The 13,444-nt window shown below is 38.9% G+C and overlaps 1 pseudogene; it reads left to right on the top strand.

Annotated features, from left to right (window-relative positions):
- Positions 1-9,690: 9,690 nt before the first annotated feature.
- On the top strand, positions 9,691-13,327 carry LOC122102045 (annotated as a pseudogene).
- Positions 13,328-13,444: the final 117 nt, after the last annotated feature.

Here is a 13,444-nt window from a genome sequence, read left to right as displayed (position 1 = left end):
TTCTTGCTGAAATCCCCCTGGAGAGCTGGACTACATCACAGAGGATGACAGCATTTCCTGGTGGATGGGAATTGAAGCAAAACCAACTTTGTTTTCCTTTTTTTTCTCAGTGTTAAAAATTGGACCAACTTGCTCCTACCCACAAACCAAGAAGGTTGACAGATTAGTTGGTTTTCTCACATATTGGCCCCTTGGGTTCCAAAAGACCATGTCAAGTTCTGGTTTAGAATTTGTCCTCTGATCCGAAAAGTGCTCTTTCTCTCTGCCACATGTTTCTTCTTAACCTTTTCTATGTGCCAGCATGCCTCTACCCCCAATCATGTTTATCCAGAAATCCGTCCTCCTACCTCCCCCCACACCAAGAATGAATTTATGGTTGATTTTCTCCTACTGGCCATCAGCTGAAATTATTTTGCTAAAATTGACTCCATGCAGTTTATATTATGAAATTGATGGATATTATGATTTATTTTTCTCAAAGTATACACATGCATCTTCCTCATCTCACCTTGAGAATTACTTCTCTGAGCTAATGTTCTCAATCTTACCATCTCTAGCTATCATTTGAGATAGCATTTGAGGAACCAGTTTGAGAAACTGTATGTAGAAGTAAAGCGTGATTGGTCCTCCACCACTGGAGATATGTGGACAAACATGATAGAGCATATGCATAGCAATATTGTGGATAGAGGATGGCTGTATAAATAATTCTGAAAAACAGTATGAATTCATTTAGAATACCAGAAAAATTAAAATATGAAATGTAAGGTTATCAAAATATCCTTGTAGGACTTTCCCCAGAAGTATATCTGGAAAAGGAAGCAAATTTGAGAAATACTGTCAGAATTCCCCAAATTCCCTTTGAAATCTAATCTCTTACTGTGAATTTGTCCTAGAATTGAAAGTTAATTTCCTTTTGTACTCTCTAATGAGTACAGTTAATACCTTTCTAATAAAAAAGTACCTATTGTGAAAAAAAAAAAATAATTCATACTTTCATAAAATATAATTGACTATATTTTCATTCTTCCATATTTTCAGTTTTGAATTGTCTTGTTTGTGAAATCCTCTCTCAGAAGTTTTTTCTAGGTGAGTTCTATATTCTCAGATCCTTTTATTTTTTTCCTGTCCAGACACTAACCTTAAATCATTTTCAACTTACTTAGACACTCATTAACCTGTGTGTCTAACAATTATGTTGCTTTCATCAATTTTAAGTGTATATATATAAATCAGCAAGAGAACCAAAATATTCTGGCAATCTATGTGATGAATTCCTCTTCATTAACAAATGATTAAACAATTAAACAGCTTTACTCAATGTTTCTACTAAAAATGTGCCATGAAAATTATTGCTACAGTACAATGACTATCAGTAAATAAATTATTCAATATGTGATTATAAGAGACTTCTGTAAAATCAAACTAAATGAATTCCAACTCACATTCTCCTTAGTTAATCTCAAAATAGTCCTAGCCACTCTAGAAAGTATGACAGACCTGAAGTGGAACAGACTAGAAGGCGAAGAAATGAATACAAGAACCCACAGCTATCTGATAAAATGTATGGTGGGAAAACACAGCCTCTTCAACAAATGGTGCTGGGAAAACCAAATGTCCATATATATGACCTCTCTCACACCTTAAATTAATATCAATTCAGAGTGGATCAAAAACCTCAATGTAAGATTTGAAACTTTACTACAGGAAAGAGTAAACATTAGAATGTATTGACATAGGCAGAAACTCCCTAAATATAACTCCAGGAACTTAGAAAATAGAAAAGAGACTTGGCAAATAGGATTGTATCAAGCTAAAAAGCTTCTGCACAGCAAAGGACATGGTTACTAACCTAAAAATACAGCCTGTAGAAGACCTCTAGCCAAAAAAGAAATGCAAATCAAAACAGAATCAAGATTCCATCTCATTCTAGACATAATGGCCATCATCAATAATACAAACAGCAACAAATGCTGGCAAGAATGGAGTAGGAGGGGAGAAGGAACCTTAATTTTTGGTGGGAATATAAATTAGTACAACTTTGAACAATAGTTTAACAAAAAGAATACTAAGGAGCTGAAACATGAATGAGAGGGATGGGAAATAAGGAGAAGTGAGTAGACAAATAGAGGGATGAATGGTGGGCAAATATAGTCATAATAGTCAATGTGCAGATGTGGAAATGGAACTCAGACATATTAGAAAATAGGCAAGGAAATGGATAGGTGGAGGAGAGAACGATGGAAGCAGTAACTGATCAAAATGCACTGTACATGTAAAGGGACACATTTAGTTGAAACTCCTTTGTACAACTATCTAAAAATAATTAAAAAGGGAAGAAAGCATGCCAAATGGCACAGGAGATATTGGATTAGAAAGATATACTAGTTCTATCCATTTGAATTTATATGTCTCAAAATGTATCAAAATTTTTGACTGGGTGACCACAGCTTTTTCCTCTTCCAGGATCTTGTAGGGCTCCCAAGAGGATAAGCTTAACCTTCATTAGATTCGTACAAACCTATCTCTGCAGATTTAAGTCACTTGACCCTCAAAATTATCTCTTAGCTTAGTGTTTTCAGAAGCCTGGGCAGCTCTGGAAAAATGTTTAGTGACTTAATGAAAGTGGTCAAATTTTAATCAATACAATGAGCGGGAAGTCCATCAGAGGTGTGGTAAAAACAATGTACAGAAGGGGATTTTTAATACACTAAATCAAGCAGTATTATAGTGTAAATGGTGTGTTAAGTCCTGTGGGTTCTAAAACAGAATTCCTGGCTGCCTCTTCTAAAATATCATCTGACCTTTCCCATGACTCAGTTTCCTCATCTGGAAAATAAAATAGTATATATAATTCTAGTGACTTTTCGTGTGTTACTATAGGTATTAGTTAACACAATCATTTTTGTGAGAAGTAAAATTATTAATACCTGTAAAGCTTAAAATTTCATGCCAAGTGTTTTATTGTGTGTGTGTGTGTGTGTGTGTGTGTGTGTGTGTGTGTGTGTGTGTGTGTGCGTGTGTGTGTGTGTGTGTGCGGTAAAATGGGGCTTGTTCACATGCTTGCTTGGTTTTTACTCAAGGATGGTGCTCTGCCACTTGAGCCATATCTTGGCTTCCAAGAGCTTCAATACAGAGTAAATATTTTAAAGGGTAACTATCTTTATTTTTCAAACAGAACATTCCCTCCTTTTCACAAATATTTTAAGGAAAACAAAAATAAACTATAATTCTTAAAATTAAAATGAAATTGATACTTGGAGTGAATTAAGTGATTCATAAACTAAAGATAAAAAACTTGATAAGAGCTGGTGTATGGATGAAGTGGTAGAATGCCACCCTGAGTTCAAACCTCAGTCAAACAAAAAAATGAGTTAATTTTACATTGAACACGGTGGCATATTTATAATCCTAGCTATTCTGGAGGTGGAGATAGGGAAGATTGCATTTTTTAATTGTGAAAGTACCCTATAGAGAGGTTACAATTACATGAGCAAGGTAATGAGTACATTTCTTATCAAGCATTGTTGCCTCCTTCTTTGTTCCCATCCCTTACCCCACATGCGCCCTCCGTCCCCCACTAAAGTTGTAAAGTTCGTTTTTCGACATAACGTCTTGTACATCTCATTGCTGTAATGGATCCACATGTATACCTATTAAACAATTTGTTTATTCCCTTCCCCTCCACAAATTATACCAACATCAAATACAGTGAAAACAGTGGTTATACTGTGGGGGAGGGACATACAAAGCAAGAAAGAAATCACCTTATAAATATGTTAGAAATAATCACAAGAAAGGGGCTGGGAAAGTGGCTCAGTGGTAGATCACTTGCTTGCATGCATGAGGCCCTGGGTTCTATTCCCCAGCACCACATAAGCAAAAAGAAAAAAGCCAGAAACGGTGCTGTGGCTCAAGTGATAGAGCACTAACCTTGAGCTGAAGAGCTGAAGGACAGTGCCCAGGCCCAGAGTTCAGGCCCCACAACCAGACCCCCCCCCCCAAAAAAAAAGAAAGAATCACAAGAAAGAAAAAAAAAAACATTTGAGTCCTTATCTTAGGGTTCATTTTGCCTAACATCAATTTATCTGACCGTTTTTGCTTGTCTCAGACATATACTGGTTATTGCAAATAAGGGAAACCATGGGACCTATGTTTCTTTGGGCCTGACTTACTTCACTTAATATAATTTGTACCAACCTTTCCATTTCTTAACAAATGGGGCAATGTCATTTTTTCTGATGGAAGCAGAGAATTTCATTGTGTATATATAGCACATTTTCTTGATCCATTCATCTATGAAGGGGCAGCTGAGTTGGTTCCATATCTTAGCTATGGTAAACAATGCTGCAATAAACGTAGTCGTGATGGTAGCTTTAGTGTGGCCTTGTTTGTGATCATTTGGGTAAATGCCCAAAAGTGGTATTGCTGGGTCATAGTGGAGCTCTATATGGAGTCTTCTGAGGAACCTCCATACTACTTTCCAAAGTAGCTGATATGGAATAATAAAATACCCCGAATAGCAAACACGATCCTAAACAGAAAGAATAGTGCTGGAGGAATATCAATACCAAATTTCAAACTTTACTACCAAGCCATATTAATGATACCAGCTTGGTACTGGCACAAGAACAGACTTCAGGACTAATGGGATAGAATTGAGAACCCAGAAATGACCTATAGCCATCTAATCTTCGATAAGGGAGCTAAAAAAATAGAAAGGAGGAAAGACAGCCTCTTCAGTAAATGGTGCTGGCAAAATTCGTTAATCACTTATAGGAAACTAAAGCTAGATCCTTATATATCACCCTGTACCAGAATCAACTCCAAATGGATCAAAGACCTGGGTGTCAAAGCAGACACCCTGAAAACATTACAAGATAAAAAAGGAGAAACCCTAGGTCTCCTTGGCACAGGCAGAAATTTTTGTAAAAGAGATCCAGAAACACAACAAATCAAAGAAAGGTTGGACAAATGGGAGTGCATGAAATTGCAGAGTTTCTGCAAGACAAAGGTCATAGCTGGCAAGATCAATAGGAAGTCCACTGATTGGGAGAACATCTTCACTAGCCATACAACGGACAAATGTCTCATATCTACAATATACCTGGAACTCAATTAAATCCCCCAACAACAAATCCTCAAAGAAACAACTGCCCAATAAATAAGTGGGCTAAAGAATTAAAGAGAAATTTCTCGGAAGAGGAAAGAAGGATGGCCAATGAAGAAATAAATGCTCAACCTCCCTAGCCATAAAAGAAATGCAAATCAAAACAACATTGAGATTCCACCTCACCCCAGTTAGATTGGCTATAATTAAGAACTCTATTAACAACAGATGCTGAATGGGATGTGGACAGAAGGGAACCTTACTGCATTGTTGGTGGGAGTATAAACTTGTTCAAACACTTTGGAAAGTAGTATAGAATATTGCATTTTGAAGCCAGCTTGGGTAAAATGTGAGTTTCCAGATCAACCAACAAGCAGGGATAATGGTACACATTATAATTTGATCTATGAAGGATGAGTATGTAGATGATTGTGATCCGAGGCTGACCCCTGGCAACAACAGAAATGGATACCTAAACCTAACATGCTCAACGTTATCTTTTGCAAAATGTGGAAGAGAAGCCCTTTAAGGCATGTGTGTGTGTGTGTGTGTGTGTGTGTGGTCTATCTGAATGCCAAGGGTTGAAGTGTTGAAGTAGCATGGAAAACAAAAACATGGACCTCTTCTTGTAGAACTGAGCAGCATAACGTAACTTCTTCTATGAACTCAGGAATGCAGCTCAGCTGAATCCCAGCTTTGAGATATTGTAATGACAGACTTTCATCAATTTGTCCTGCTACTGGAAAAAAGATACTAAAGAAATATTAGTGCTTAAGTCCCAAACACCTCTCTTTCTCATCCACTTCAGACTTTACATGATGGAGAATGATCAAGTTTTCCTAGGGGGACAATGCTCACCAATATGGGGCAGGATTTATCAGGCAAGTGCTGACTAATATCTGAGAAAGCAAGATTGGAATAAAGGGGATATTTGGGGGTTTTCTCTTGGGTGGTATTTTTTGTTTGGTTTCGTTGTGTTTTTGCTAATCCTGGGGCATGAACTCAGGGCTAGGGTCCTGTACTTGAACATTTCTGCTCAAGGCTAGTACTTTACCACGTAAGCCACAGCCCTATTTCTGGCTTTCTTTGGTGGTTAATTGGAGATAAATTTCTCAGGAAGTTTTCTTCCTGGCCTTTCAACTGCAATCCTCAGATCTCATCCTCAGCTGAGATAACTTGTGTGAGCCACCAGCAACCAGCTGGAATACTTGGATTTTCTTGCTCTTTTTTATCCTGTGGGGCAAGCCAGACAAAATGTAACATTTTCTTTTACCAAATAAGAAAGAGAAACTTTTAAATCCAACTGTATGTGATCTGTTAGAATGAAGAGTTTTAAATTTTATAAAAACTTCATATATTCATTGTGCTAATGCACAGAATCTTCAAAATCCAGAAAATATTGGTTCTGATTATTATTATTATTTTATGGTCTCAAAAAGAAATTGAAGCATTCCTAAATGGTCATGTTATTCTTTCCCATACTCTCTTTTAAAAGGTCTTTGATGTGCCTCTAAATGTTACTGGTTTCTGCAAGATAAAAGAAATTCCCTAGTACCACTTGAAATGTAATGCTCTCCGTTAGAGTTTATGAGAAATTTCTAACTTCCACATCAATTATCACTTCAGTTAACTCTATTAGTGTAAATTGTGTCTCTCTTAGGAGCCACAGATTTGCTAAACATTAGTCAAAGAAATAATAGAAGCCATTCTTATAGGAAATGATCAGTTAAAACAATACTTTTGTTTCTGAGTATGTGTGTTGTGATTTGGAGTTTTTTCATAGAAGTAGTGGGGATGGAGCACAGGGTCTTGTGCACACTTCACAAGATCACTACCACTGAGCTGCATCCCTATCCCCTCGTGTGCTGTTTTGAAATCATGATGTCACAAGCCTGTAATAGGAATCAGTATAGCAATTCTGGGATTTGCCATGCATTTATGGAAACGCTGAGGAAAGATGAATTTATAAATGTTCCTGGATGTGGTTTTCATATCCTAACATTAGGGAAACATTGATAAAGAACAAAAAGTTAGTAGGTTTCTTGAGTGCTGAGAACAACCATTATCATTTGGGTTTTTTTTGTTGTTGTTGTTCTTTTGTGCTAGTAATGGGGCTTGAGCTCAAGTCCCTTAGCCCTTTTCACACAAGGCTGGCTCTCTACCATGTGAGTCACAGCTACAATTCTAGTTTTTTTTTGTATATAATTGGAGATAAAAGTCCTGACTGGATTAGCTGCAAATTGTAATCCTCAGGTCACAGCCTCCTGAGTAGCAAGGATTACAAGCATGAGCCACTCATGTTGAGCTGTCATTTTGGTTTTTATCAGCCCATGAAACACATCTTTAATACTAATTTTCATGTTTTGACATTTTAAATTGTGGTGAATTATAAATAACCAAATTTCCAATATATAAGTGTTTAAGTTACATTGCTCATATTCATAGTGTTGTGCAACCACAACCAGTATTTAAATTTTTTATTGCTTCAAACAGAAACTGTAGAGCACATGGGCAGCAAAGATGGCGCTGGGAGAGAGTAGAGTGGGCAGAGCCCAATTGACCTTCTGATCAGTGCCTAACCAGTCCGTGAAGGCCTAGGTGATGATAGGGTATGATCTTGACAGTGATTGGTTCTTCTTCCTCCCTTGCCATGCTACCCGCCCTTTTTGTCTTTAAAAAGTGCTGCTCTCTGTTAATAAATGAGTTTTCTACCTGCTGGATTTGGCTCCCCCCCTGTGTCTGATTGTTTCCAGGGCTGAGGGAGGCTGGGGAACGGGTGAGCGCCGCACTTACCTTTCCTCAGACCCCGTCAGTCTTTCGTGGGACGGACGAAGACCCAACAGAAACTGTATTATCATTAATCAATAAATTGTCACTCATCTCTTCCTCCCTCTAACTATGGACAATCTCTAATCTGCTATCAGTTTCTGTTGTATATTCTAGATATTTCTTATAAGTACAATCCTACATGAGCTATGCTTTTGTGTCTGGTTTGAAATACTTAGTTTTATAATGTTTTTCAAGGTTGGTGCAGTCCATGTTACAGCATGTACAGAGTGTCATTTATTTCTTGTGGCACATTAATTTCCACACTATGAGATGCCATATTTTGTTTATTCATTCACCTATAAATGAACATTAGGAAGGTTTCTATCCAGTATTTATAAATAAGGCTATAATGAAAACTGGCATCCATGTAAGTTCTATTGTCCATTGTTTGTTTGTATCTTTACAAATAGAATTGTTGAGTCATATTGTAATTCTATGTTAGACTCTTTGAAGATTCACCAACCTGTTTTCTATGTGGTTGTAACATTCTACATTCTCATTAGCTTAGCTGTGCCAAAAGAGTTCAACTCCTCCTCTTTTCTCCTAGTCCTGGGGCTTGAACTCAGGGTCTGGACACTCTTCCTGAGCTTCTTTTGCTCTACCACTTGAGCAACAGCATCAGTTCCAGCTCTTTCATTTTATGTGGTACTGAGGAATTGAACCCAGGGCTTCATGCATGCTAGGCAGCACTCTACAACTAAGCCACATTCCCAGCCCATTTCTGTATTTTTTTAAAAGTCACAATCATTGTAGAAGGCATGAAGCAGTATCTTCCTGTGATTTTGATGGCATTTTCCTAGCAACATTGGGGTTGCTTAGTGGTGATTTAACTCTCTGCTTTGAAGAAATGTTTGTTCAAGTTCCACAACTATTTTAAAGTGAATTTCCTTTTGTGTTACTTGATTGAGTTCTTCATATTTTCTCTGAGGTTAAAATCTATAATATATAGTTATTTTCTCACATTATTTAGGTTTACTTTTAGCTTTCTTGGTAATGAAACTTGGTCTGTTTAAGAATAGTATCTAATTTTTTTCTTTGGATAAAAAGGGATACAAAAGTTCTTAAAATAATAATAACAGCCATAATTAAAAATGCCATGATTTTTTTCTCTCAGAGGATCATTGTTCTTAGTGTATAATAGATTAATTAACCTCTTTTCTCGTGTGTGTAAATGAAAGCTGCTTTTAGTTAGGATCTCTAGAGTTTTTCAGAGGTTAAAAAATGATAAAATTTGAGAAAACTAAGTATTTATTTCACTTATAGAACAACTTTCTCTCCTCAACCTGAGTAATTATTTATACTATACTATTGGAGTTAGCTAATATTAATTAGAGGAAGGACTTTTGTACCAAAGGAAGGGATTGCATAAGTTGTGGGAATACAAGTTGTATTGAGGAATACTTACAAGCTTCTGATATATTTTAGAAAAAAAATTAAATTTAAGAGTATCTTCATCAGGCTGGGAAGTTGGCTCAGGGGTAGAGTGCTTGCCTGGCATGCCTGAGGCCCTGGGTTCAATTCCTCAGCATCACATAAGCAAAGAGAAAAAAGCCAGAATTGGCGCTGTGGCTCAAGTGGTAGAATGCTAGCCTTGAGCTGAAGAGCTGAGGGACAGTGCCCAGGCCGAGTTCAGGCCCTACAACCACATCCCCCCCCCCCCTCAAAAAAGGAGTATCTTCATCATAGGATCTACAGAAGTTAAATGAGTCGTGAACAAAGTTGAAATTTGTCCAAACGCACAGAGTACAGAGATGAGACCAAAGTGGGTAAGTACTATCTGGATCTCCTCTCTGTGAAATATCCTCCACATATTAATGGGATAAATGGAACTTTTCCCAAGCACACACAATTCATACACTCAGGATAGAAGCGATTCCATTCAAGTATAGGCTTTGGAGGAATTTAACATTCAAAAATAATTTCAAGAGATTCTTGATTATAGTTGACAAAAAGGATTATATTGACCTTTCAGTCGCAAAGCTTTATCCCTATTAGAAAATCTTCAAAAAATGATTTTGTGACTTTGGAGAAATAATTAACTATAAAGCTTCATAAATTATATTAGGAAAATAAGTTCATAAAATGAAGAGTTGATGCAGAGTTATGAAAGACTTCATACTATTATTCAAAGTCTCTTGGAATCAAAATCTCTTCTCAGTAAGTTTTGAGAAAGTAGAAATGTATCTAGTGTTAGAATCATGGATACCTAAAACATTGAGTCATCCCAAAATTCATTGTATCCCTGAAAAGTACATAGAGTTCTAGTATCTTAATGGCACTCTCATGTGGAACCCAACTATTTGTCTTGGCATTTAAAACTGGGGAAGTGTTTTCCAGGGAATGAACCTTTAAAATATTCTTTTCTAAATAAAACAAAGGAAAAAATCCTTCTTAAATAATTCTTTAAAAGGATTCATCAGCTGCAGAGATCTGACCTTATGGGTATCCGGGATGTGCAGGTACAGCAGTGCCCTTGTGGAAGGGCTCTGGGAAAGTGGGGCCACACTGAGCTCCTGGCTAGAATATGCTGCCAACTACAGGCAGAGCCCTGTGCAGTCAGGTGACCTATTGAAGTCTTCATTTATTTATTTGTTATTGAAGGCAACTTTGAGATAGTGGTGCAGGCCCTGAAATCAGCAGGTATGGCTGCTCTGCAGATGCACTGCCCCTCACTCAGGGACGACAGCTTGAGCCCTGGGTAGCTCCTGCAGGTGTTAAGCCTAGCCAGGACAGGTTAGCTGTGCAAGCTGGAAGTGGCCCACAATGTGCGGCTACATGCTGGCATGTGCAGCAGTTGTTAGCCCAGGTGGGATTCCCTCATCTGACTTCACTCATCCTCCCCATCAAGGCCTTTGACACACCCTTCACTTCTGTCCCAACTTCTAAGGGTGAAGACTGCCTCCTTGGCTCCATCTCCTGAGAGCTCAGTCACATGACTTACCTGATAGAGCTGAGTGTGGCCCTCTCCATGCTGACAGTGAAGATCCAGATTCTCCTAGGGTGAGTCTCAGAGACTGAAAGGAAGAGGGATGGGTCAAGCACTCTGGTCCTTGGCTTCACAGGCTGTAGGGGCACTGAGTGATATGTAGAAGAACAGCTTATTCACAAAGCCCCAAGCTCAATGCTCTCTGGAGCTGCACATAAGAGAGCACAAAATAGAAATAAAGAAGTTAGAGGACCAGGAGTGATCCAGAATAGTGAGGGACCTCAGGGGACTGCTTCTAGTTAGAAAGAGACAATGTGTAAGGTAGACATCAAAACCAGGCTTGCAATCCCAACACTCAGAAGCCTGAGGAAGAAGGAAAGTGAGTTCAAGTCCAGCCTGGATAACATAGGGAGACTGCCTCAAAAAACAAGGTCTGGGGGTTGAAGGTGTAGCTCAAATATTAGAGTACCAGCCAGTGAGCAAAAGCATCAGATACTGAGTTTGAATGGGGTCTTGGTCTTCAAAATAAGTAAAGAAAGAGAGAAAGAGACAGACAAAGACAGAGAGAGAGAGAGAGAGAGAGAGGAAGAAAGAAAGAAAGAAAGAAAGAAAGAAAGAAAGAAAGAAAGAAAGAAAGAAAGAAAGAAAGAAAGAAAGAAAGAAAGAAAGAAAGAAAGAAAGAAAGAAAGAAAGAAAGAAAGAAAGAAAAATAAGGGCTAAAATGTGCCTTGATGCTACAGTGTTTGACTAGCACATGAAAAACCCTGGCTGTAATTCCTAGCATAGATAGGAGGAAGAGTGGGGGAAAGCAAGAAGAGCAGGACAGAGAGGGAAAGCGGGAGGGGGAAGGGAGAGGGAGAGGTCTCTGTGAAAAGAACATGCTAACTAATGGGTCTAGAATGTTGCTTTATAAGGGAGAGCTAACTATAGTGACTCCTGTAGTTGTCTATTGTGGTGCAAAAAAAGTTCCCAACACTGTGTGACTGGCATTATCTCAGGTCAGGTATAGAAATCTGGCTCAGCTGGTTGACATGAGGTTGTTGTCAGCTGACTGTGGGACTGCAGTATCACCCTGGCCTTTCTGAGCAGATATTAACCCAAGATCATTAATGGGAATTGGGGGAATGCCTGGCCTCCTCCACAAGCAGGATTCTCATAAGGACTTAGCTAATAGTTTCACCCATTTGCAGCTATGATATCAAGAGGGGTATGCACAAACAGACAGTGAGGGACTCAGTCAGAGACAGGGTCCAGCTGCCCCTTTGCTGATGCTTGCTGCCAACACTGTCTAAATCAGAATTATTGGATTGTGGATATGGTGCCTCAGTTGGGGATATCTGGCTTTCCCTTCGGGGCTCTACAGTAATGGATTCTTCTATTGTTAGAATAATGGCTCTTTTTTCTTACTAATGCCTCATTTCCCCTGTAGCAAGCTCTCAGAGTGAATGTTCTCTCCAAGATCATGTACATAACTCCTTTCATATGAAAATGGTTGTTGATAAAATCTGCCATTTAGGTGAGATGAAGACAAAGGTTTCATTGGTTCAGGATAATTCTGAACCACACAGCAAGCCCAGCAGCTGTAGACTGTGTGAAAGCAAGGGAGCCAGGCTGCATCCCAGTGAATCATATTTATGGACACAGACATTTGCATTTCATGTAGCACCATTTGTCGAAACTATTTTCACAGACTCCATGCAGTCAGGTAAGAACAAGACTTGCCCTGCAAGTCTTTGTTCTCTGTGACAGACAAGCAGATGGATTGCTCACATCCATTGTTGCTCACATGGAACTCCTCTGATTTGTGCTGATTACTCCATGTTCTACAGCCCCTTCAGGACATGATTGAGAATGCTGGACCTGGCCAATTGTGCTCTGAACCATGTGGACATGAACTTCTTGGAAGACTGTATCCATGCTGCCCAGCTGGATGTGTTGCACCTCAGTAGACACAATCTGCTTCATTTATATCCCTCTACTTTCCTCAAGCTTCGGCAACAGGTTGCCCAGATAGTGCGGGTGTGGACCCCAGTGGAGTGTGCTATTACCCATAGCTATGTGGTCATGATGATCCTGGGCCTATGTTCCTGCCACTATCTCTAGGAGCTCAAGTTCCTTGCTAACCTGCTGTCAGTCTGCACCCTCAATTGCCTCTTCTCTGCACTGTGTAAACTCCCTGAACTTCATTACATGGAGTTCCTGGTGCCTAAGGAATGCTACCTGGAGAGTACCAGGATGAGCTGGCATGTCCACATATGATCAGTAGAAATATGCTTGATTGCAGAAGAGCTGCATGCCGTGCTACTATGGGCCAAGCAGGAAGACATCCCCACCTCCCACCACTCTTCAGGAGTTTTCACCCAATAGTTAATGAGACCAGCAATGACCTTTGTGCTTTCTTTCTTCAAGCTTTGAAAACTGCTTTAGAAAACTTTCCCAGAACACTAAAACAAGTAGAATAGGCCCTTGAATTGTGCTAAGGAAATGTCTTGCATTTCAACCAGCCCTGTTGCCAGAGATCAATCCCTATATCAGATCCTAAGCCTGAGATGTAAGCAACTGTAGTTTCAATGAAAAAC

The sequence above is a fragment of the Dipodomys spectabilis genome, unplaced genomic scaffold (genome assembly GCF_019054845.1).
Source record: "Dipodomys spectabilis isolate Male_0828 unplaced genomic scaffold, ASM1905484v1 ptg000727l, whole genome shotgun sequence".
NCBI classification, from domain to species: Eukaryota; Metazoa; Chordata; class Mammalia; order Rodentia; family Heteromyidae; genus Dipodomys; species Dipodomys spectabilis.
This window is presented reverse-complemented; position numbering and strand designations above follow the sequence as displayed.